This window comes from Leucopleurus acutus (assembly GCF_964270905.1).
Source record: "Leucopleurus acutus genome assembly, chromosome: 15".
NCBI classification, from domain to species: Eukaryota; Metazoa; Chordata; class Mammalia; order Artiodactyla; family Delphinidae; genus Leucopleurus; species Leucopleurus acutus.
The window spans coordinates 17,778,424-17,801,558 of NC_139157.1; the positions used below are offsets into that span (position 1 = coordinate 17,778,424).

Consider the following 23,135-nt stretch of genomic DNA (forward strand, 5'->3'; position numbering starts at 1 on the left):
ACTTTGCCGTTATGTCAAGGAAAGTTTGGAGAGAGGTGAGGCTGGTGTTCAGACCGATTAAGAGACTATTAACAAAAACTAAGTGAAAAGAGGTGGCAGGAAAACGAAGGCTGCTTTAAACCTCATCCTAAATATGACATCATCATAGCAATACCACGGAGGGCCTGCACAGTGATTGAGTCAAGCCAGGCGTTGTTCTCAGCACTCCACGCTTATCCCTTGGAATCCTTAAGACAACCCCACGCTGTCTGTGTCCCATTTCACAGACAAAGGCTCTTAGGCAAAAGGAGGCTAGTAATGTTCCCAAGCTAGGAAAGCTCTGCCGGCCGACTGCAGAGTCAGGATTCAAATCCTGGGTATGAGACTCCAAAGTCCTTGCTCCACCACGGCCCATAAAAGCGGACAGACGGACGGACGAAGTCAAGAAGTTCTGCAAGGTTCAGAGGCCCGGACCTGGGAGCCACACAGGCCCCGTACAAAGGCTTGCTCTGAACCCCCATCCAAAATAAAGTGTTACTTGATCTTACTGAGTTTAAACTATAAAATCTCAAGAACTCTTAAACCTGGAGTTTTGCAGGTTATCACCAATAATAAAATAATACCTGTCGGGTGGATGCATGATGTCTAGGCACAAAGAAAGCACAAATGTAAAACTGTGGTTAATATTATTGTGAATATTCAAAAATATTCTCTGTATTCCCCACGGAGGTGATACTCAACAAGGTAGGAGAAATGGGTGGACAGGTGGGAGAAGCAGGAGTAGACAGTACTTAAGGGGCAGCAAATGATCATTTCAGGATGTTTTCAGTGGTGAAAAGCATTTTCAAGGCAGGAACCAGATTTTACTTCTTTTACTTCTGGCAGTTTATGGCAAATAGTAGTTTCTCCAGAATGTATACTGGGGTTATAGATTTAATTCATAATATAATACTAATATGCAGGGGAAAATTCCTTTATTTCATCTGTAACTGATCTGTTTTCCTTATAAGCACCCCCTCCACAGGTGAATAGTAGAAAATATTTTATATTCTTATCCAGTGTAAAGCTTAGTTGGATCTAATAGTTTAATTAATCCTTTCAGGTAATGCTAAGTCTCTCTTTAAAAAAAATAACAATCTCAGTCTTTCACGTGGTTTCCTTTTTTCCTCCCGCCTCTCTTCTCCCTTTCCCTAAAACAGCATCCAGGTGTATGCTTCAAATCAGGTTAAACCCACTCAACATAAGACTTCCAGGAAGCAGGCAATGAGGCAACAGACTCTTCAGATTCTCCAAAGTACTCCTTCTAAAGGTAGGTCTGGCTCAGGTCCTGTGAGCGTGCTGTTCTTTATTCCCACAGTGTGTGAGGATGCCGCCTTCCGCATCGACGTCTGCTTTGTATGGTGGGATATCAGCCACCACACTAGTTAGCCTTCAAGGTCAGAAGAGAACTAAAGATCTCCCCGACTGATTAATCACATGTATCTGATTAAAGTTTAGACAAGTATGGCTATCATACATTGCAGAAGCTGCCTTTAAAGGTCTGTCAAACCCAGTTATATGTAATTTATCATAAAAGTTTGGAAATAATTTATCTATGGGACAAAGAAGAATAAAACCTTAGAATGGAAAATAAATGGAAAGGGATAACGTTATGCCTATCAATAAAAAAGATGATTGATTTTGAGGGTTCTGACACTAGTTGTATGTAGGCAGCAAAATGTTCTGCAAGAAAATTAGCTTTAACTAGTTCTTTTCTTGAGGCAGAGCTATATATATGTTTGTCTGAAATTAGCAATAAACGTTAAATCACCGAACTCTTAGGTTTAGCTACTGACATTTATAGGATATGGGAAGTCTTTAAGAAATGCTTTATTTCTAAGTCAATATCTTGCTTGGTAGTTTCATCTTTTGAAGATGAAAATTGATTTTTCTCAACACTGCAAACAGGCTGCTCCCCTCCCCCATCACTACATAGTGCTAGAAGCACAAGCAAAGCCCTGATGACTGACCATGAGCGGCCTCGTGGCTTTGCCATTTCAGCATGTTCCACGTAGAGCATGGATAAGGTGACTTTTCCAACATTGCACATTTTAAAAGAATTTTCTTTTTTTATTATTGACAAAAAAAGACAGTCAGATAGTACTTTTGTTACAAGCTGTCATAGTTATTTTACCTGAATTTTTTTTTTCAGGCAGCAAGTGAAAAGGATTGGCTCAGATCTGACTTAAAAATAACCCAGTGTGTTTATTTGTGACAAGCTCATTTCTCTATGAGGACAGAAGGATTAATAGTCATTGGGTAAAGCCTGAAATCTGTTGCTATTTAATTTATGAGTGCTTCAAAAAAAAAAATCAAGCCTAAAGAATAAAAAGCATTTTTCTGTACTATTTCACTTTCACTGGAAGAATTGAGGAAAAATGTTAAACAGAAATGTTGCGGTATGTCCCACAATATGATATGTGGATTTTTTGAATGAGAGAAAAAAAAGAAAGATCTCCATACAGTTTAAGGAATGTCTCTTCTATCACGACGTTCTGCTGGCTGCTGGGGCACTTGTGAGATCATACCAGGGAAGTTCCATTTCCACTTGGGAGATAGAAAAGCCACCAAAATTACTCTCACCTTAACAGTGAAAAAAAAAGGCAGATAATCTATAAAATCATAACTTTTCTGGAGCCCATCAGAGAGCTGAAGTCACAGGCAAAGAACGACAAATTCCTTCAAGAAAAGACGGGACACACAAACTCTTCTGCCCCAAGGTATGGGAAAACCTGGTAAGAAGAAAGAAGCTTGAATTTTATGGATTTTCAAAGACAGCATGTGAGTTAGCATGACAGTTTAGAATGACTGAGGACCCCAGACATGAGAAGGATCCGTACTATCTCACAAGTCACAGTAGGATGATCTTGAACACGACTGAGGGCAGGGGAGAAGAATGAGGGCAGCGGTACAAGTGTCAGGAGGTGACCGGCTGCCACTTTGGACAGCACTTCCCCAGACCATCTCTTACATGAAGCAAATGCTTTAAGTTGCTGTGGGGGATGAGGGCACAAAATCCTCTTGTCCCATGGCAGAGTCAAAGATCCAACACTTTACAGGACAGATAGAAGCAAAAGCTCTCTGCTCCCCGGGGTGGACAGGCAGGGAGCTCACTTGGGCCCCAAATCCTGTACTGATACCAAGCAGACATCTGTAACTGCTAGAAAAGGGGAAGAAAACTCTCCCACTCAGAGTCTGGCTGCTGTGATGAGGGGAGGGGATGGAGGGACAGTAATACTGAGAAAGCCCTCTACCCAAGGCTCAGGCTCACAAGACCTCCCTAAAATTGGGGATGGATCATGAGAAGTGAGGAACCCTCCCACCACGCATCCAATTCCCATCCCGCACCCCCAACTCTACTGGCCCCACCACATGACTAGCACTTAGTAACAAGCAATCACAGTCTATTCCTGGGGGAAGGACAAGAATGGCCCAGCTGTGCATGAGCTGCTGCAATCTGAGGATGGCGCAGGGACATTAAGAAAAATCCTTCAGCACTGCAAGATCTACTCTAAGCGCAAGATTAGAGCAGCCCACCACTGGAGGAGTTTGAAGTCCGTGGTGCACTCAGGGTTAACTAGAGCAACAGCAAAGCCCAAACCCAACCCAACCTCAGACTGGACTGGCTCAACCACACACAATAATGACCTGAGAAAATAAGAAGTGTGTTCATTTCTGGATCTTAACACTATTTACTTCAGTCTCTTTTGTTCTTCAACTCACAATGTCTGACATTTGATCAAAAATAACAAGGCACATAAAAAAGCAAGAAAAAAGATGACTAAACAAGTCTGTCTTCATTAAGTTCCTGCTTGGGGGAGAGGCCTGTTAGCCAATACCTAAAATGGATTATAACATAAAACTGTATTAGAAATATTTCAAAGTGTATTAGAAGTATTACATACACAGGGAAATGAGTAATTTTTGCCTAGAGGAGGTGCCAGGGAAACCAAATAAGAGACATTAAGTGAGAATTTGCCATGAGGACAAATGGAAAAAGCATTTCAGTAGAGGAAATTGCTGTGCAAAGGCATGGATGGATGAAGAGGACATGAAATATTGGCAAGTTCACAGTTAGGCCAATAGAGCCTTAGGGGAAAACAGTTCTCTCATTGTTTGGTGCTTTCCTCATGGTGTCTGTTAAGGTGCATCAGTACACAACGCTAACTGTTCTCTGAAAATAGAAAAACAAATTGACTATACGCTGGGGGTGCAGTGACTCCTTAACACAGTGGCCTCTGGAAGAAAGATTCTTGAATACCCTTGAGCTCATTCGTAAAGTGCTATTGACAAGGTTAGGTTTTCTTGCGACTGGTGATAGCTGATCTTTAATTTTGAAAACACTCTTAAATGAAAATAAACACATTTATAATCATTGAAGCCTACTGAGCATCCCAAAGACAGAAGAGCTTAAAAAAAGGCATATTGGCATAAATTTGAATAAATTTCCTGCATTCCTCTATTCATAGGAAATAATACCAAACATTTTTCCCCTTTCTTTCTCAATGAACAGTTGAATTAAGAGAAATGTATGGCTTGTAACACTTCTCATTAATGGTAATTAGTTTCTGTATTTGAACAACGTCATAAACACTCACATGTATGTCTTTGTGGAATATAAAAATTATAACCTTTTGGAAATCACCCCAACAAAGCTAAACTCTAAGAGCTTTTGAATATAAAGTCTACTGTGGAAATGGTGCAATTGCATGGACCTTTCGATAAAATTGGCTTAAATTGATTTCATTATGAAGTTTAAACTCTCATATATAGTTAGCACAGTTTATTTATAGGCTGCCACTGAGCAGTTTGGGAAGCTGTACAAATGCTATGTCATTAATCTTTACTTCCCTCCCCATCTTCTCTGTGAGGAAATTGACTTCCTCAGTGCAGGTATAGCCACTACACAGGCTCGGATGGACTGTGGGGGCTCTATGGTTGGGGGCTGCTGCGGAAGATTTAAGTCTCCCTTGGAGTCACTGATCTCCTTCTTCCCCTCTTTCATCTATCAGTAGATGGGGAGGGACTAGGCACTCCAGATTTTATATTGACCACTCACCACTCGTTTATTTACACATTCATTGTAATCCTGCATTTCTTTATCTAAATCTGGGCAGGACAAGTTGGAAATGCAGCCCAGCCAGGGCAACAAGGATTATCTGCATACCTTTCCTTCTCAGACAGGCAGGTGTAGGTGTATCCCCAGGGGGTATGCAAAGTGCACTGAGAGTTCAGGCACTAGGATAGCTGTGGAACATCTTCCTGGATCATTAATTTCCCTCAAATATTTTTGGAGAAAATCTTATGTTTTGAAAATAAATGTCATTAGGTCATGAATTGGAATGCAAATTAGAATTAGAATATGTTTAAGCTAAAATTTAAAAATTAAGAAATTGCCTTCACCCTTGCCCCAAGATACTTTCCCAGATCCAGCCGGCTCTCCTGTTCATGCTCTCCTATGAGAAGTACCATAGTGGATACTGTAAGAAGCTCTGACACTTGCTAAGGTGAGTTAATTTGTGAAGTACAGGAATCTGGGGGGATGGTATTAGCTAATAGGAGGCGGTTCAATGATAGCCATGATGTCATTCTTCAAGACGTCACAAGCATTAAAAAATGCATTAAGCAAAAACACAGCTGCCATGAAGTGCCCAACAGAGGAGTTGATGAGGCTAGAATTTCTGCTGAGCCTGGTTTCTCCTGAGTCCAAGAGCCACAGGTCTTCAACAGAATGTATCCAGATATCATTTTCTCAATGTTCTAGGCTCAGCACCGCCACCTTTAAGATGGGCACTCCAGGGAAAAGCCACAGCCCAATAAAAACAACCCAAACAGCAAGAAAAATGTGTCCTTGAGATTTGCTTGTGCTGCCTTGGAGCTCAGATATTCTGACACCTGTCTTCCTGCTCTGGGCTGTGATATGGCTTTTCCCCAGGAAGTCAGTTTTCTGACCCCCTGGAAGAGCTCTCAGAGCATCCTCTTGACAGCACTGACCCCTCCCTATAACTAGTACATGATGCTGACTCTCCCCAGTGCAAGATCTCCCTGAACACCTGCTGATCAGATACAGGTCACTGGACTCCAGCTTGATGTTTCCACGAGAGGATTTACAGTGTGAGGAGACTCTGCTGGCTCTAAAACTCCTCTCTCCCCCTTTTACAATGACTATTTCTGCTCTTCTCACAGAAGTTGCCCTACTGTGTAAGGGCTGCTTGCCCTCTGAGCTATGCGAGTGTTGGGAAGTGCAAAAGACAAAGGAAGGCACAGAGGTCAGAAGCAGGGAGATGCCACACTCACCGCCAGCTTTCCCCTATAGATGAACAGACCTCTAGGATGTTTTCTACAATACAGCTAAACCAACGATCTGTCCTTGTAATTAAAACAAGAGAAAGGGCCGCTTCTATAAATTCTGCATTAAAGGCACACCTTCTAGCAACAATGCTGCTACTAAACCTGGTTCAACCATCGATTCCTTAAAGTTTCTCCACATCTCTGGGCCTACTTTGCCTTTGCTCCATCTAACGGAGCTCTACTATTTGTACGTTGTGGGAATTGCTTGCCCTTGAGATAGAGATTCACGAGGTGGTAAAGACAGACAACCATTCAGAGATATCTGCGAAGGACACATATTAGCAGCCTTCCTGTTCATTCCCCTAACTTTCTTGAGCTTAGTTCAACAGGCTAGAAAACCACGGAAAGAATTGCTTTTACTGTGAAGCAGCCTTCAGAGACATCCCCAGGCTTTGCGTGCAAGGCCTGATTTAGACTTTCCCCATTCACACTCAGCGTGCGGTGGGGAGAGGGGGTGGGCACCAGTCATGGTGTCTTCCCTTCAATGCTCAGCTCAGTAGACAATAAATAAACCACTTTTCAGAAAATTACCTCTTCCAACATACTAAGTGATACCCTGGTGCCCTGTACGTGTTGATTTCTGTCACTGTAAAAATTAATTCATCTCATACTACTTACTTACTACTACAAGAAGTAATCTACTTCTTGAGAGTAATTTTTTTTATAGGATCAAAGCCAATACTTTTCAAAAAGGGGGAATTTCTCTTGTGACCTACACTATAAATGGAATCTTGAAGCTGGGACATTTTTTCTTTTACTCCAGATATTATATAGATGACAGTTATGATCTCCTATTTTCGAATAGCTAATGAAAAGGAAACAATGCCAATATCTTGTTGGTGGCTTCTAAAAAGACTTTTGCCCTTTTCTTATTCATTGTGGAAAACATGAGTTTTTTGATTTGTAAACCAGGACGGACTGGAGGCGAAGGAGAAAGGACATTCCGTCAGTGATTCTTGAGCAAACACTGGGAAGCCATCGAGCCAGTCAGAAAGGCAGATCATCTGAGTCCCGGCCAGAATCCATTCATCACTGCTCCGTCTCACATAAGCTCAGCCACTTGACCTCAGCGTCCGAAAAGAACTTGGCTGGACTTCAGGGCCCCATAAGAGATCAGAATCGTTTATAGGCATAAAACCTGGGAAATGATATGCTCCTTGGAGTGTCATCAGTACCAATGCGAAAGACCAGCTGTAGGTTTGGAAGGAAACCCAATCAAACATACACTTCAGGTTCTCTGGAAGGGATAGCCTTTCATCATTCATTCATTCTATAATTAATTCACCAATATTTGTCAAGCATTTATTTTGGGACAGGTACTGTACTAGGCTATGAGACTACAGAGATGAGTGAGATAAAGACATTTAGCCGGGCTGCATCATAAAAGAACATTATAGGTCAAAGTGAGAAATTTGGATTTTGGTCTAAGTGCCTTGGAAATCATGAAGGTTTTAGGTAAAGGAGCAATGTAATATGGTTTACATTTTTTTTAACTTTTTTTTTTTTTTGGACGCGCCGCGTGGCTTGCAGGATCTCAGTTCCCCCACCAGGGATTGAACCCAGGCTATGGCAGTGAAAGCCCGGAATCCTAACCACTAGGCCACCAGGGAACTCTCTGGTTTACATTTTAAACTACAATGGAGAGATGTATGGAGAACAGACTGGAACAAGGGAAGTGGAACTGGTAAGAACTTGTCAAAAGTCCATTGGTTTGGAAGATGCATCTGAGTAACAGATTCAAATAAAGTTTAATAGGAAGGGATAATTTTTCCTTTTTCTTGAAAACCTCAGCAGTTGACTTACTTTTCTTCCTTCTTCCTTTCCTTCTTTCCTCCCTTCACTCTCTCATTTTGAAATGGGAGAATCTTTAGTGTTTTTGCTGAATATAAGAGAAATAAAAGCTTATCATTAAAAACTGCCAAAATACACCAGTGTAGAAAAGATAATGTAAAAGACTGCCCCTTCGCTGTATCTCATACCAAGACGATAACCACTGTTTCATGTCTGTATGTCCAGGTTTTCTCCATGAACATATAAGAACACGTAAGCGCTGTGCTGGGCCGGGTACTGATCGGGCAAGATCACAGCTGCAGGAGAACGGACAGTGAGGTACGGAGAGATGGAAGGATCTTGGATTTGACTGATGATGCTTGGCAAGACGACAAGCTGTCTTGTGAGGATGCTGCGATCCCACTGAATGAACTTCCTGCACCTGAAGAGGACAACGGTGGCACCACAGAAATCTTTTAAAGAACAAGAAATGAAGTGGACCAACTGGGCCTTATAATACCTCCATGGGAATGTTTCCCCCATAGGAAACTGATGTCTGGTTCCTTGTTCATGGACAGATTTTTTTTTTCTTAAAAAGGCAACATCCTGGGTGTTATAAGCTCTGGGTCATGATTCAGGAGGTCTGAACATTGGTTTCATTTTTGCTATCAATTTACAGCTTAACTTTGAGATAGATGCCTAGCATTCCTGATGGTCTGAAAAACAGTTTGTAAAAATGAGTTATGATTATCTATAGGAACCAACAAACTGCTCCAACCCCATCCCTCTGGGTAGGGTAGAGTAGAAATAACACTGAGCTGGAAGATCTCAGGTGAATTACTTTTAGTCTCTGGGCTTAGTTTCTCATGTGTAAAATGAGGAAAGTTGGATGTGAATCCCTTTAATGTCCCATGTTGAAAAGCCTAGGACACTGGGTTATAGGAGATTAAATGAGCACAGTATCTTTTCTCTCCTTTGGACCCATAGTGATGGTAGTTTTTTGTGTGTGTGTGTGGTACGCGGGCCTCTCACTGTGTGGCCTCTCCCGTCGCGGAGCACAGGCTCCGGACGTGCAGGCTCAGCGGCCATGGCTCACGAACCCAGCCGCTCTGCAGCATGTGGGATCTTCCCGGACCGGGGCACGAACCCACGTCCCCTGCATTGGCAGGCGGACTCTCAACCACTGCGCCACCAGGGAAGCCCGCGGTGGTAGTTTTGAAATCCCACACACATAGCTTCCAATGTTGCCTGGGCACTGGGAGAGAGATAGCATATGGAGGACCACTCCTGGTCATTCTGTAGAGGCTGCATTTGGAATGGCACAGGTCACTTCTGCTTAACATTCCACTGGAGAGAATGTTGTTGTTTCCTGAAACTGCAAGGAAGCCTGGAATGTGCATAGTAGGAGAAGAAAATCTTTTAGTAGTTAGCTAGTAGTCTCTGCCACAAGACAATGGGAAAGAATTTAAGTGTGTCAACGATATGTGTAAGAAAAAAGAATACAACTACCTGAATGGCAACTGGAATTAACGACTAAATGATAAACGACCAAAAGGTAAAAAAGGAACTGTGAACTAATGATTACTATCACATGATATTCTGAAAGATAAAACTATTCTGATTTTTTTTTAATCTAGCAAAGGAAAGGGAAATTAATAAAAGTCTCTATGGTTGTATGCTTAAAAAAAAAACAACACCTAGGACACAAGTAATATGCCCAGATAAAATTAATCAGTTGTTTTCCTTCATCTATTTGATGCTAGTCTGTGTGGGTGGGTGTTAGAGCAGAAGTGGGAGGTTGACTTTGTAAAGTTAACACCCCAAAATTGCTTTCAAAATATAATTAACTTGCTTGGCAGAAATCTTCCATTCAGAATCAAAGTACACTTAGAAGATATAAGATGTGGAATAAGTATTGTGCTTTAGTTAGATAAAAATGGCCAATGGAATGTGATTGTGCACTTTAATAACTAGTATTAAAAAATTCTTAGTTTCCACTCTGTGTTTAGGTAAGTGAACTTTTCTAAAAAATGTCCTTGTTGCCCCACTAATCTCTTTTGCATTTCTGTGTGAAAATGCTTGTTTCTTTACCCCAAGGTACCAGAGATATGTCATGTCAGCTTAAAATATGGTTGGTACAGGCCTCAGAGTGAGCCCCTGGTGTTTGTTTAAATAGGCCTTTTGATTCACAAGCAATAAGCCATTCATGACATATGACACTGTAACTGATGTCATCAGAGCAGCTAATTAAGTGTACTTATGCACATGACACTCCATGATGCAAGGGACTCAAAGTACAACCATATTTCCTGGTTTCTGGATACCACAGACTTAATAATTCGGCTGGAATTCATCACGATCTGATTATGCGTTTGGCAATGACCCCTTTGAAGAATGCAAACTGCTCGTTTCCCAAGACATTTAATTTGGCATTCCTAGCCTTTTCTTTACTTTCTGCAATATTTCCTATACCTTCAGTTAAACGAATCAGCTCTGCTACAGTCACTAATTTCTAGCGATTAACAAAAACAGGCCAGTGAGTTTGCTTTGAGCTTATTTCTATTTCAGCCTAAAGCACAGGAAGTCTTCGGTAATGAGCAGCAGCTGAGAATTAGACCTGCCTGACTTGATCTCGACTGTGGCAAATATGCACGGTGATCAAGTGACAGCTCCTCTATTTGCTCCATGCGTGGCTGGGAAATGTAGAAGGGAGCCCAGGATCAGAGGAGGAGCCCAGGTCTGGAGATCAAGCAGATCTGCACTCAAACCCCAGGCCCAGGGCTTCCCTGGTGGCGCAGTGGTTCAGAGTCAGCCTGCCGATGCAGGGGGCACGGATTCGTGCCCGGGTCCGGGAAGATCCCACATGCCACGGAGCGGCTGGGCCCGTGAGCCATGGCCGCTGAGCCTGCGCGTCGGGAGCCTGTGCTCCGCAACGGGAGAGGCCACAGCAGTGAGAGGCCCGCGTACCGCAAAACAAACAAACAAACAAAAAAAAACCCAGGCCCACAGCTTACTAGCTGCGAGACCTCTGACAGCAGGCTGAACCCTCTGAGGCCCACCTTCCTTGTCTGTAATTACAGATAACAACACATTCTGTGAAACATTTTTTCCAGAGTGGTGATATCAAAATATACTCCCACCAGCAATGTATAAGATGAGCTCCCCAAATTCATCAACACTTGTATAGTCAGTCTTTTTAATTTTAGCCATTTTGGCATATTGGGGTATCTCTCTGTGGTTTTAATTTGTATTTTTCCAATGACTAATGATGTTGATCACACGTAGTGGCCCTTTTGAGATCTTTTTCTGTGGAGTACCTATGCAGGTTCTTTGCCCATTTTTAATTGCATTCTCTCCCTTTTTCTTATTTATTTTTAGGAGTTATTTATGTATTTTGCATATAAGTCCTCTGTCAGATATTATGTGTTTCAAAATCTTCTCCCAGTCTGTGGAGCATTTTCATACTTATGTTATTTTTTGATAAACAGAAGTTCTTAATTTTAATAAACACTAATTTATAAACCTTTTCTTTTATGATTAGTGTTTTTGTGTGTCCAGTTTGAGAAATCTTTGCTTATCCCAAAGTACTGAAGATATTTTCCATTTTTTTTGTAAAGAAGCTTTTTTTTTTTTAAGTTCTAAAATTTAGGTCTATGACCCAACTTGAATTAGTTTTTATGTATGGTGTGTGATGAAGGAATTGTGGTTCATTTTTTTTTTTTCTATAACCAAATCCAATTGCCCCAGCACAATTTATTGAAAAGAACATCTTTTGTCCACTGAATTGCAGTGGGGCCTTTGTCATAAGTCAAGTGAACTATATAGGTGAGGGTCTGTGTCTGGATTCTATTCCACTGATCTAATTGTCTATGCACAAAAACTATGCTGTCTTGATTACTACTGTATTATAGTAAGTTTTGAAATCTGGTAGTTTAAGTCCTCCAACTTTGTTTTTCTCTAAGGTTTTCTTGTATATTTTAGATCCTTTGAATTTCCATATGAACTTTAGAATTAGCTTGTCAATTTTCTGCCAAGTAAACTGTTGGAATTTTGAAAAAAAAAAAAAAACAAACCAATTCCTGCTTCAAAGAGTTGTTGGGAAGATTTAATGAAAAAAAAACTGGTACAATAAATAATAAGCTCACTACTAATGCCATCCCCCTTCTCCCTGTACCCCCATTTCCCACTTCCAGCATTTTCCATTGCTGTCTCTCTCCCTCCCTCCCTCCCTGCTACAGCTATTTCTCTTCATACTTCCTCTTATGCATTTTAGACACTATAACAGGCAAAAGACACTGTTCCTGCCCTCAAATACTTAGTATCTAGTGGGACAGACAAGTAATAGGTACTTTTTTTTTTAACATCTTTATTGGAGTATAATTGCTTTACAATGTTGTGTTAGTTGCTGCTGTATAACAAAGTGAATCAGCTATATGTACACCTATATCCTCATATCCCTTCCCTCTTGCATCTCCCTCCCACCCTCCCTATCCCACCGCTCTAGGGGCGGGTGGGACAGCACACGGAAGGAACGTGTAATTCAGTCCCAGAGCAGCAAAGCTTAGGTCGAGCAGATGGGGAGCAGTGAGAGAGCTTGTACACAGCAGGAACATCACATGTAAAGGCCCGGAGGCAAGAGAAGGCCCGGACCTGCAGGTAGTTCTGTGTGGCCAGAAGCAGGACACAGAAGGGTGGTTGTCGGAACTTGGAAGCAGGCAGAAGCCAGAGCTTAAAGTACTTCGTAGACCTTGTTGAGAAATTTAAACTTTATCCAGAGAGCAATTAGGTGCAACTGGAGGGTTGTAAGTAGAGAAGAGGCAGGATACAATTTGAGCTTTAAAAAGACAAAGGAGAAGGAGCAGTAGGAATTAGTCAAGACAGTGAGGCCAGATACAAAGCCTGTGAAGTGCTCCAGGGAAAAAGGACGGCAGCTAGAACCAGCGTCGGGAGAATTTCTATTCACCCTTCCTGAAACTGAGAACAGCCTGGAAACTTCTGTGAAGTTTCTCGGTGGTCAAATAGGCTTACCACTGTTCCCACTTTGCTGGGTGTCAACTGCTTGTAAGCACGACTACTTGCTATTATCACTTATATATTTCCTTTGTGAGTCATGGTACGTAAGCTAGAGTTAGGGTCCAACTATGGAGAACAGTATGGAGGTTCCTTAAAAAACTAAAAATAGAGCTACCATATGATCCAGCAATCCCACTCCTGGGCATATATCCAGAGAAAACCATAATTTGAAAAGGTACATGCACCCCAATGTTCATTGCAGCACTATTTACAATAGCCAGGACATGGAAGCAACCTAAATGTCCATCAGCAGATGAATGGATAAAGAAGATGTGGTACATATATATGATGGAATATTACTCAGCCATAAAAAAGAACAAAATAACGCCATTTGCAGGGACATGGATGGACCTAGAGATTGTCATACTGAGTGAGGTAAATCAAATATCATATGATATCGTTTAGATGTGGAATCTAAAAAAATGGTACAAATGAACTTACTAACAAAACAGAAAGAGAGTCACAGATGTAGAAAACAAACTTATGGTTACCAAGGGGGAAAGGCAGGGCGGGGAGGGATAAATCGGGAGATTGGGATTGACATATACACACTAGTATATATAAAACAGGTAACTAATAAGCACCTACTGTATAGCGCAGGGAACTCTACTCAAAACTCTGTAATGACCTATATTGGAAAGGAACCTTAAAAAGGTGGATATATGTGTATGTATAATTGATTCACTTTGCTGTACAGCAGAGACTAACACAACATTGTAAATCAACTATAGTCCAATAAAAATTAATTTAAAAAATAGAGCTGATGATTGCTGTGGAGTCCGTCCCCTTCCTCAGTGGTGACCAATGTCTTATTTCTATGCGAGGAGAGCCTTCGTCACAAAATTACCTTCAAAGCAAACCAAAGAGAACAAAACAAGAAACTTGACTAGCCTTCTAGAGAATCTATTTGATTATAGTTAGGATTGTACGTGTGTGTGTGAAGGGGGAGACTGTTTCATGAAATATAACCTTGCCACTGAAATGATGTTTCATGAAATATAAGCTTGCCACTGAAATGACCTTCCCTAACTACTGCTGCTATGACTTGGGAAGACCCATTAGTGTTTAATAAAACATGCCACATCAATGCAGTTGAAAGGGAAAGCAGTTGAAGAATTCTAATATCTTAAGAAATGTGCCGACCCTGACATTCTTATGAGAAACTCGGGTATTTTAGAAGCAATTACTCTAACTTACAATTTTATTAAACTTCAAATTAGAAGGAATTACTCTTTGGAAGTACAAAATAAGAAAAAAGAATCTTACACTTATTCATCTTGAAAAACAGCTTACAAATAAAAGAACTTTTAAAAAACTTAACAGCAGAAAGGCTTGCAGAACTGACATCTGGCACGTAGCAACTGATGTTCAGAATGTTTAACTAACGCTTAACAATGTGCCGCAGATCCACATAAATACAGTAACTGCTGGTTATTCAGAGAGGAGCATGAGTGAACAGCAGGAGGCATCTTTTAACACCGGCCATTTTTTAAATTATTTGGGCTCACGATACTTCTTTGCCAGAGAGCGATGTAGTGTGAAACCAATCCAACGAAACCAGATAGACTGGGACACCACTACTTCCATATTTTTACCAAGCATTCAACATGCAGGCACCCTCTGAATTCTACGGTTCAAGATCATAAAGCCTCCTGTGAGGCTCATTTATCCTCCCAAAGGGACAACTGCAAAAGAAAACACAACTGAATACTGTCAATCCATAAATGCTCATATGTTTGCATGGGACCTAACTGAAACAAAAAGACACTCCCTTGTATTTTCTTCCAAATCTACCTCCATGCCCATAAAGGCCTTGAGAATGCAAATATATTTCTAAAAATGTTTCCACTTTTGTTCTCTTTTGTCACCTCTGGCCATTTTATTAAACTACCATTTGCTGAGCGTCTATTACACAACACTCACTATGGTAGGCTCTTTAAATAGGATCTTACCTAATGACACTACCAGGAAGGAGCTTGTATTCGTTTGCTAGGGGTGCCATAACAAAGTAGTACAGACTGGATGGCTTACACAACAGAAACTGTCCTATTTATCTTTTGAACTTGTTTGCATTGGTGTGGTCCAGCATGAATTGCCTCACAGTTCTGGAGGCTAGACGTCTGGGGTCCAGGTTGGTTCCTTCTGAGGCCTGGGAGGGAAGGATCTGTTCCAGGTCTTTCTCCTTGGCTGGCAGATGAGTGTCTTATCCCTGTGTCTTCACAGCGTCTTCCCTCTGCCCATGCCTGCGTCTAAGTTTCCTCTTCTTATAAGGTCACCATTCATACTAAATTAGGGTCCATCCTAGTGCCTTGTTTTAACTTAAGTACCTCTGTAAACACCCTGTCTCCAAATACCATCACGTTCTAGGGTACGGGGGGCACAAATCAGCCCAGAACATAGGTATTATATTCCCATTTTACAGATGAAGAAATTTGGGCTTGGAAGGTCCAAGGCCAGAAAGAAAGCTGTGAAGTGAATATTCCTGTGGGGCTGCCTGATTCCAGAGAGCAAGCTCCTACTTGCCACCCTAAACTCCTCTCCAGCCCCAACCCTACCCCATCCTGTATCCCATCCCCCTCTATCCGTAGCCTCACCATAGATATGAAAGGGCATCAGCTGATGAGGCAACGTAGAAAAATATTGTTCCACCAGGGATAATGGGAAATGTAAGCAAAGACACCTTGAAAGCTTTAATTTATTATCTACTTAGCATTGGATGGTAATAAGCATCTTAGAAACAGAATGTAAGAGAACTTGACCCTGCAATCTAGGATCTTTCAATTAATGATGGACAACACCAATGCAAACAAGTTCAAAAGATAAATGGTAAAAGCTGAAAAAATGTCTTCATTAACTAGATAATGAAAGGATTTCCACTAAACAAGAGCAAAGAGATAAAGTGGAGTCAGAAGGAAGTGGAGGGAGTTTCATATTTAGATTAGGCTGGACTGAAGGAAATCTTCATCTCTCTTCCTGTTATTCAAGACCAACTGTGGGAAGGGTTTCGGGAGCCTCCGAAAACAGTTCAGTGTTCTCTCTATTTTTTTAAGCTCATTTCCATATTTCACACATTTTGCTCACTGCCTCAGCAATGTGTCGCTATTACAAATTTTGTAAACACAGTTCTAAACAAAATGGCACAGTCAGAAAATTTCAGTTACTCAAGTCATAAAAATGAAGTCTAACATCAACTGTTATGAAAGTTTGATTCTATATCAAAACATCAAAATTAGCTGAAGACACATCTTGCTAAGTTTTTCAGTCACTTAGGAGCAAGTCAGGAAAAGTCTGCAATATCCTTACCACCGTATAAGCACCAGTAAGTGATCATTCTGAGCATCTTACGTATATGAAATACGTCTTTAGAATAAACTTCTGTTCCTCAAGTGGCACAACGTTAGCCACAACTTTCTGGCTGAAGTTGGCTTTAAATGAAGTTTATGAATAAGGAAATGTTCGTCCATATCATGTGGGAAATTAATTTGGACAAATCAAAAGTTGATTGATCACATACCTTTTTTTTTTTTTTTTTTTGGCTGTGCCGGGCGGCATGCGGGATCTCAGTTCCCCAACCAGGGATCGAATCCATACCCCCTGCAGTGGAAGCATGGAGTCTTAACCACTGGACTGCCAGGGAATTCCCTTTTGATCACGTATCTTAACATCAAGGATGAACAGTGTAGATCTCTAAGTATCAGTCCCACCCCTGGAGTTATCCACAGGACTATGAAGAATCAGAGGAAGGCATCTTTTACCATCATCCCAATGAGTTACTTACATCGGAAACCCTGATTTTAGCCTGTATGTTTGGGGACAATCTATTTGAATACCTTTTTCCCCTTTCTTTCATAAAGATTTATCAAAAGGTAAGCATCTTTGGTCCAAGGCACAACCATTACCAAAGAATAAAATTTCTTATAATGCAAAATTTGTCAAGAAAGTGTGGGTGCACACACACACACACACACACATTGAATTTTAATACACTCAAGCCTAAGAAATGGCTTCAAGCTCAGGTGTATAAAGAAATATGATACACAACTGAGAACTGTGAAAAATAAAATCCAGAAACAGATGTCCAGAAGCCCTTTTCCTGGTTTCTTTGGGTGGGACTCTATCTGGTGAAAAATTCAGCCCACTGAAAGGCCTAACAATGGATTCTCATCTTTGGAAACTATAGTGTTACCTCAAACAATAATACACTGTCACTATTTCTCTTAATTCCACTTAAAAGTACAGTGACACAATTCCAATGCATATGTAAATAATTACTAAGCAGCAGATAATTATGCTCAAATCAATAGCTGGACAGCTGGGTTACTCTATGTCAAAACCCAGGCAATTCAATGAACGCTCCCCTGAGGAATATTCTTGGTTGTTAGGGTGAATTTTGCTGTTACTTTTGCATTTTGATTGATTAATACACAATGCACCTTGGCATATTTTCTATTTGGAATGCAAAATGCTAGTAACACATGAGAAGACACGGTTGAATTCTCCTACTATTTCTTAATGGAATTTTTCTTTAATCTTTCAGAAACACAGCAGAAATGTTAGGTTTTGTACATTTAAAAAGACTTCACTTCAAAAATCTAAAAATAATATGCTGACCTAAAGTAGCGTGACTATTTAAATGGACAGATGCATCAAGAAATTTCTAGCAAATTATTCCTTTAATAATATCAAAGAAGTTGATAGCAATTCTTGGAGAGGTATAAATATGACACTATAAAGTATACAGTTAATTTTAGAGATTGCTCTACTAGTTCTATATGCATTCACAGCAGACATTTATGTATTCTCTATGGGGAGAGTACATATAATGTTTGTTCACCTTCAGAGGGAATGGATTTTATACAGAAAAAGAAAAATGAGAAGGACATTCAGAACATTAAAACGTATTTCATTGGGCAGTAGTGGAATCTGGTTCCTACTCCAGGTTCCTTATTCTGTCTTAAAAAGTTTGCCTCAATCTTACTAGTCCAGTGGGGAGAATTAGAACATCCTTTATACACAAGTGCTCCAAACTTCCTCTCCTAAATCACTACTCACAATCCCCATCTCACTCTCTCAGTGCTCACAGCCATACTTTGTGGTGACAAAATGTGGTGTCTTATGCTGGATGCCTTGCAGGGATGACAATTCGTTTAACTGATGTGCTATCTCAACAAGACTGGTGACGTGATTCAGGGAGGTGACCCGAGCTCTACCAGCAGGTCAACCAAGTATCAATACTTTTGGTTTCTTGTCCACAGACAATTGCACTGATCTATGGTCCTATGGTAATGTGGACAACCACATTCTTTAAGCACTACTGACCACTGGATTTTTTTTTTTTTTTTACTAAGTACAGTTTTTTTTTTAATTAATTTATTTTTGGCTGCTTTGGGTCTTCATTGCTGTACACGGGTTTTCTTTAGTTGAGGCAAGCAGGGTCTACTCTTCGTTGCGGTGCACGGGCTCTAAGCATGCGGGCTTCAGTAGTTGTGGCACATGGGCTCAGTAGTTGTGGCTCGTGGGCTCTAGAGTGCAGGCTCAGTAGTTGTGGCGCATGGGTTTAATTGCTCCGCAGAATGTGGGATCTTCCCAGACCAGGGCTCGAACCCATGTCCCCTGCACTGGCAGGCGGACTCTCAACCACTGTGCCACCAGGGAAGCCCCCCACTGGATATTTTTATTTCATTCCCCCCCATTTTTTTTAACAAAAGCCTTCTTCCTTCTCTATTGGCTACTTCATGGACCTCATGTCTTTTGATCCTTATTATTGTCAAACTTGAAGGGATCTAGTTATCTTTTTTTCCAAGGCCATCATCACACAGGAAAACAATATATTTTCCAACCTTCCCCACCCTACGTCGCCACAACTTGTCACAGCTCATTGTTCTGATTTGCAGTGGAAATATAACTTGTAACTGCCTACAAATTAACTATAGAATTTAAATTTCTCTTCCGGGATTACTAGAGTATTCCAATCTACTTTGCTTCAATTTCTACTTGACACGAGTATTTAAAGTAATTTTTTCATTAAAGAGATGATGAGTGAAGAACATAATTTAATGGAGTTGTGCCTAATAAAATAAGAAGGGTTTGGAAAACAATTAGTAGTAGGGATTTTTTTTTTTCAGAAAATTAAATGTGCAGAGTTTCTGTCTGTCTCTTTTCGTAAGCAAGGGCCTCTGCTCTCTCATGATCCCTCTTGTAAAATTTTAAAACTAAGCTGCTCCGAAAGAGTTGAATATAAGGTAGAAAAGCCATATACACATAGGTATGTTTTCAGGTATTGAAGTTTCAGAGGGGATGTACATCTTTTACACCAGCACTGCCCACGTGATGCTTTCTACTTCAGCCTCATCACGATGAAGACAGGTATGTTCCCTTGTAATGTGCTAACGATCCTGGCCTCAGTGGAAGAATGTTTTCCTTTCAATTCCTCTGAGCTACTATAAAAGCACCACCTTTTATGTTTCCACAGTATCTCTAAATTGTACCACTTAAAACAGTTGCTTGGCTATGATTTGTGGTTTCTAGCGGAGAAAAAGGAGATTGTGATTTGGAATTTGCAGCTCAAATCTCTGGCTTATCACATCTCCCAAATAAAAGAAATGAAAAAAGGTCAGAATAACCAGGCAATATGTAAACCAAGGTCTTCCATGCTCTGAGGTTTTGCTTGATTAAAGTGTGTTTGTGTGCGGAAATACCTTCCATCATTAACTAACATGTTCAACAGTAAGGTACTGTTTTAGCTCCACAGACAATTCAAATAATTGAAATGCGGTCTTTCAAAGCCAAGTCTAAGATTAAATATTCAAAGTACAAGTGAATCAATAGACAAGCTATTGTAACACACTATGGGTAGAAAAACAAAACTCAAAGGACCAAAGTTCCCTTTCTGAGTTCCCTATCCTCAATTTCTGGTTACTTGGCCCAAGGAAACAGGCTCCCTAGAATTCAAAATGGGAAAGAGGGAGGTCTGTATGTAGATGTAGATTTTCTGGGAAACACACACACACACACACACACACACACACACACACACACACACACAAATAGACTATAAAATGCTTCTAAACCCTTAAAACATTGGAGGCCAGAGGCTCTACTGCTCCAACATGAATGAGGCCAAACGAAGAAACAAAATTAAGAGCACTCGCCACATCTACAGCAAGAGAGATTGCATCCAACTTAACTTGTGATATTAAACACTAAACATCTGGCCACAAAGTGATGGATTTTCCTCTGTCATCTGTCCATGAACTCCAAAATTCTCTAGCTTCCCAATTCTTTTTTTTTTTTTAATTTTAAGTTTTGGCTGTGTTGGGTCTTCGCTGCTGCACACGGGCTTTTACTAGTTGCGGCAAGCAGGGGTTACTCTTCCTTGTGGTGCGCGGGCTTCTCATTGTGGTGGCTCCTCTTGTTGTGCAGCACGGGCTCTAGGCGTGCAGGCTTCAGTAGTTGTGGCACGTGGGCTCAGTAGTTGTGGCACGTGGGCTCAGTAGTTGTGGCTCACGGGTTCAGTAGTTGTGGCACATGGGCTTAGTTGCTCTGTGGCATGTGGGATCTTCCCGGACCAGGGCTCGAACCTGTGTCCACTGCACTGGCAGGCAGATTCTTAACCACTGCGCCACCAGGGAAGTCTCAATTCTTTTATTTTTAACCTTGTTATCTCTCAGCAATAACTTTCACACACCATAATTTTCATTAGCATGCTTCATACCTAACTCTGTAGAAAATCTTTTATCACCAAACATATCTATTGTCTCTGCTCTATAAATCAGTTCAAACATATGTCACTTCTTATCTAGTATTCTCATCATGCTCATATGCTCACCAACCTCCCCAAATGCTCCACAGCTTCTCATCTATGGTTTCAAAATTTTGCAAAACTAAATCTTACCTTCCCATTTCCCATTCTTTAGCCAGATTCCTCAAGTCTAGTTACAATTTAGAAGCAAATGAAAAAACAAACTTCTCTATGGATTTCTTCCATTTAATCCTATATGTATTTTCTCCCTATTCATCCTTTAAATAATTTTCTATTCTCTACCTCTCAAGCTCTGTTTTATTCGAAGTCAGCATGCCGTTGAGATCAACTGGGTTTTGGTAAGCATTTCCAGTGACACCTTGATTTGATTATCTAAAGATTTATGATAGTAACATGGGATCAAAACCAAAATAGAATGAACCCTTCTATTTTAATACATATAATTCAGTTTTAAAAACATTTTACATCTTCCATATAATTATGTGTCTTATCTAATGTGTATATACATGCTCACATATAATTATGTGTCTTATCTAATGTGTATATACATGCTCACATATAATTATGTGTCTTATCTAATGTGTATATACATGCTCACATATATAATTATGTGTCTTACCTAATGTGTACATACATGCTCATATATAATTTTGAAAGTACCACATATTATGGTTTATCAGCACTTACAAATATATACAACACTTATAAGTATGTAATTACTTTTATCTTACTCTTTAGTGAGGATGTTGAGATCAATGTCCAAGGCCCCTTGAATAATGGTTTAATGTTTATTGTAACAGTAAATGCTATTATTATCCCACTTCTACCTTCCCATGCAGGGGCCCCGGAAACAAGTTTCAGTGAAGTTTACAGGAAGGAACCAGCTCTTTTTGTTTAGCTGAATATGTAAGATTCAAGAATCCTTTTCCACCAGCTAGACACAATGATAACCAGGCACATTAACAAGACTCTTGCTTCCACCCTGATTTATCTTCCTTTTCAATCATATAATCTTTATTTAATGTCTTAGGGCTGTGTTCTGCTGGCATTTGCTCTGGTTTGTTCTCCTAGTGAATTTATTAGCCGGGAATGTAATTTAATCTGTGATTTCAATTTCCCACCAGCAGATCACATTTGCCATTATCCTTCCTAATAATATTGTTTTAAAAATACGCCAGTTGCTCTCTACTTTGTGAGATCATAGAGTTCACACCAAGTAACTTCTCTGAAAGAATGTGATATATTTTTCTAATGTATACTGTTACTTCCAGAGACCATCCCAGGGTAGCAGAATGACCACTCAGGTCCAGATGTTTGCTGCTATACAAGTAAAACACATGTGCACAGAGCCTGAGATGCAGAGGGAAATTTGGACCTGTGATGCCAGCTCACATGGGGAAACCTACCCAACACGGGGGTTTTAGAACATCATAAGGACAGGAGGAATGCCTGAATATCTGAAAAACCTGAATTTGAATTTCTACACTCCTCTAGCATTTATATAAGACACATGGGGAAGGAACCCCAACCAGGTACCTGCCTTACCTTAAAAAGGTCCATGATAAAGCTTAATCTTAAGACCTAATTAACCAAAGCCTCAGTTTTCTCATCTCTGAAGAACACAGTGATTCTCAACCAGGATGCAGGACTGATTGGGGAAGATGTGTAGTTTGAAAAATTACATTTATCGTTATAATATAATCTCACCTTTGGATAAAAATTATTGTTTTAATAATACAAACTAAAGAAATTGAAGGTTGAAGAAAATAAAGGCAACGGATTTTTTTTTTTTTTAAAAAAAGAGAGTCTGAGCTTAAAATAGCTGAAACACAGTGAACTAAATTCTCTCCCAGATCTAAGACCTATGATTTCCCCCTCTAGAGAACAGATCGCTCAACTATCAGCATTTGGCACTGAACATGGAAGGGCTGGTTATTTCCTGTAATTAGTACTGCATATCAGCAGTAATAATGAATTTCAGTCTTGCTTTGATGAAATATAAAACATTTAATTCAAATATTAGTCAAACACACAGATAACACCAACATCCTTTCAGACCCTTGTATGACTTGGCTTCTTATAACCTCAAACAGCCCCAGAGTTCCCAGGACCTGCTAATCTTGAATCATGTAAATCACATCCTGAAATGTTTTAAAGAACG

The 23,135-nt window shown here is 40.4% G+C and overlaps 1 pseudogene across 1 annotated transcript; it reads left to right on the top strand.

Moving 5' to 3' along the window:
• Window positions 1–1,242: 1,242 nt before the first annotated feature.
• Window positions 1,243–8,692, top strand: LOC309972034 (anaphase-promoting complex subunit 13-like; annotated as a pseudogene). The gene is made up of 2 exons: window positions 1,243–1,288; window positions 8,408–8,692. The product of its transcript is annotated as an anaphase-promoting complex subunit 13-like (transcript).
• Window positions 8,693–23,135: the final 14,443 nt, after the last annotated feature.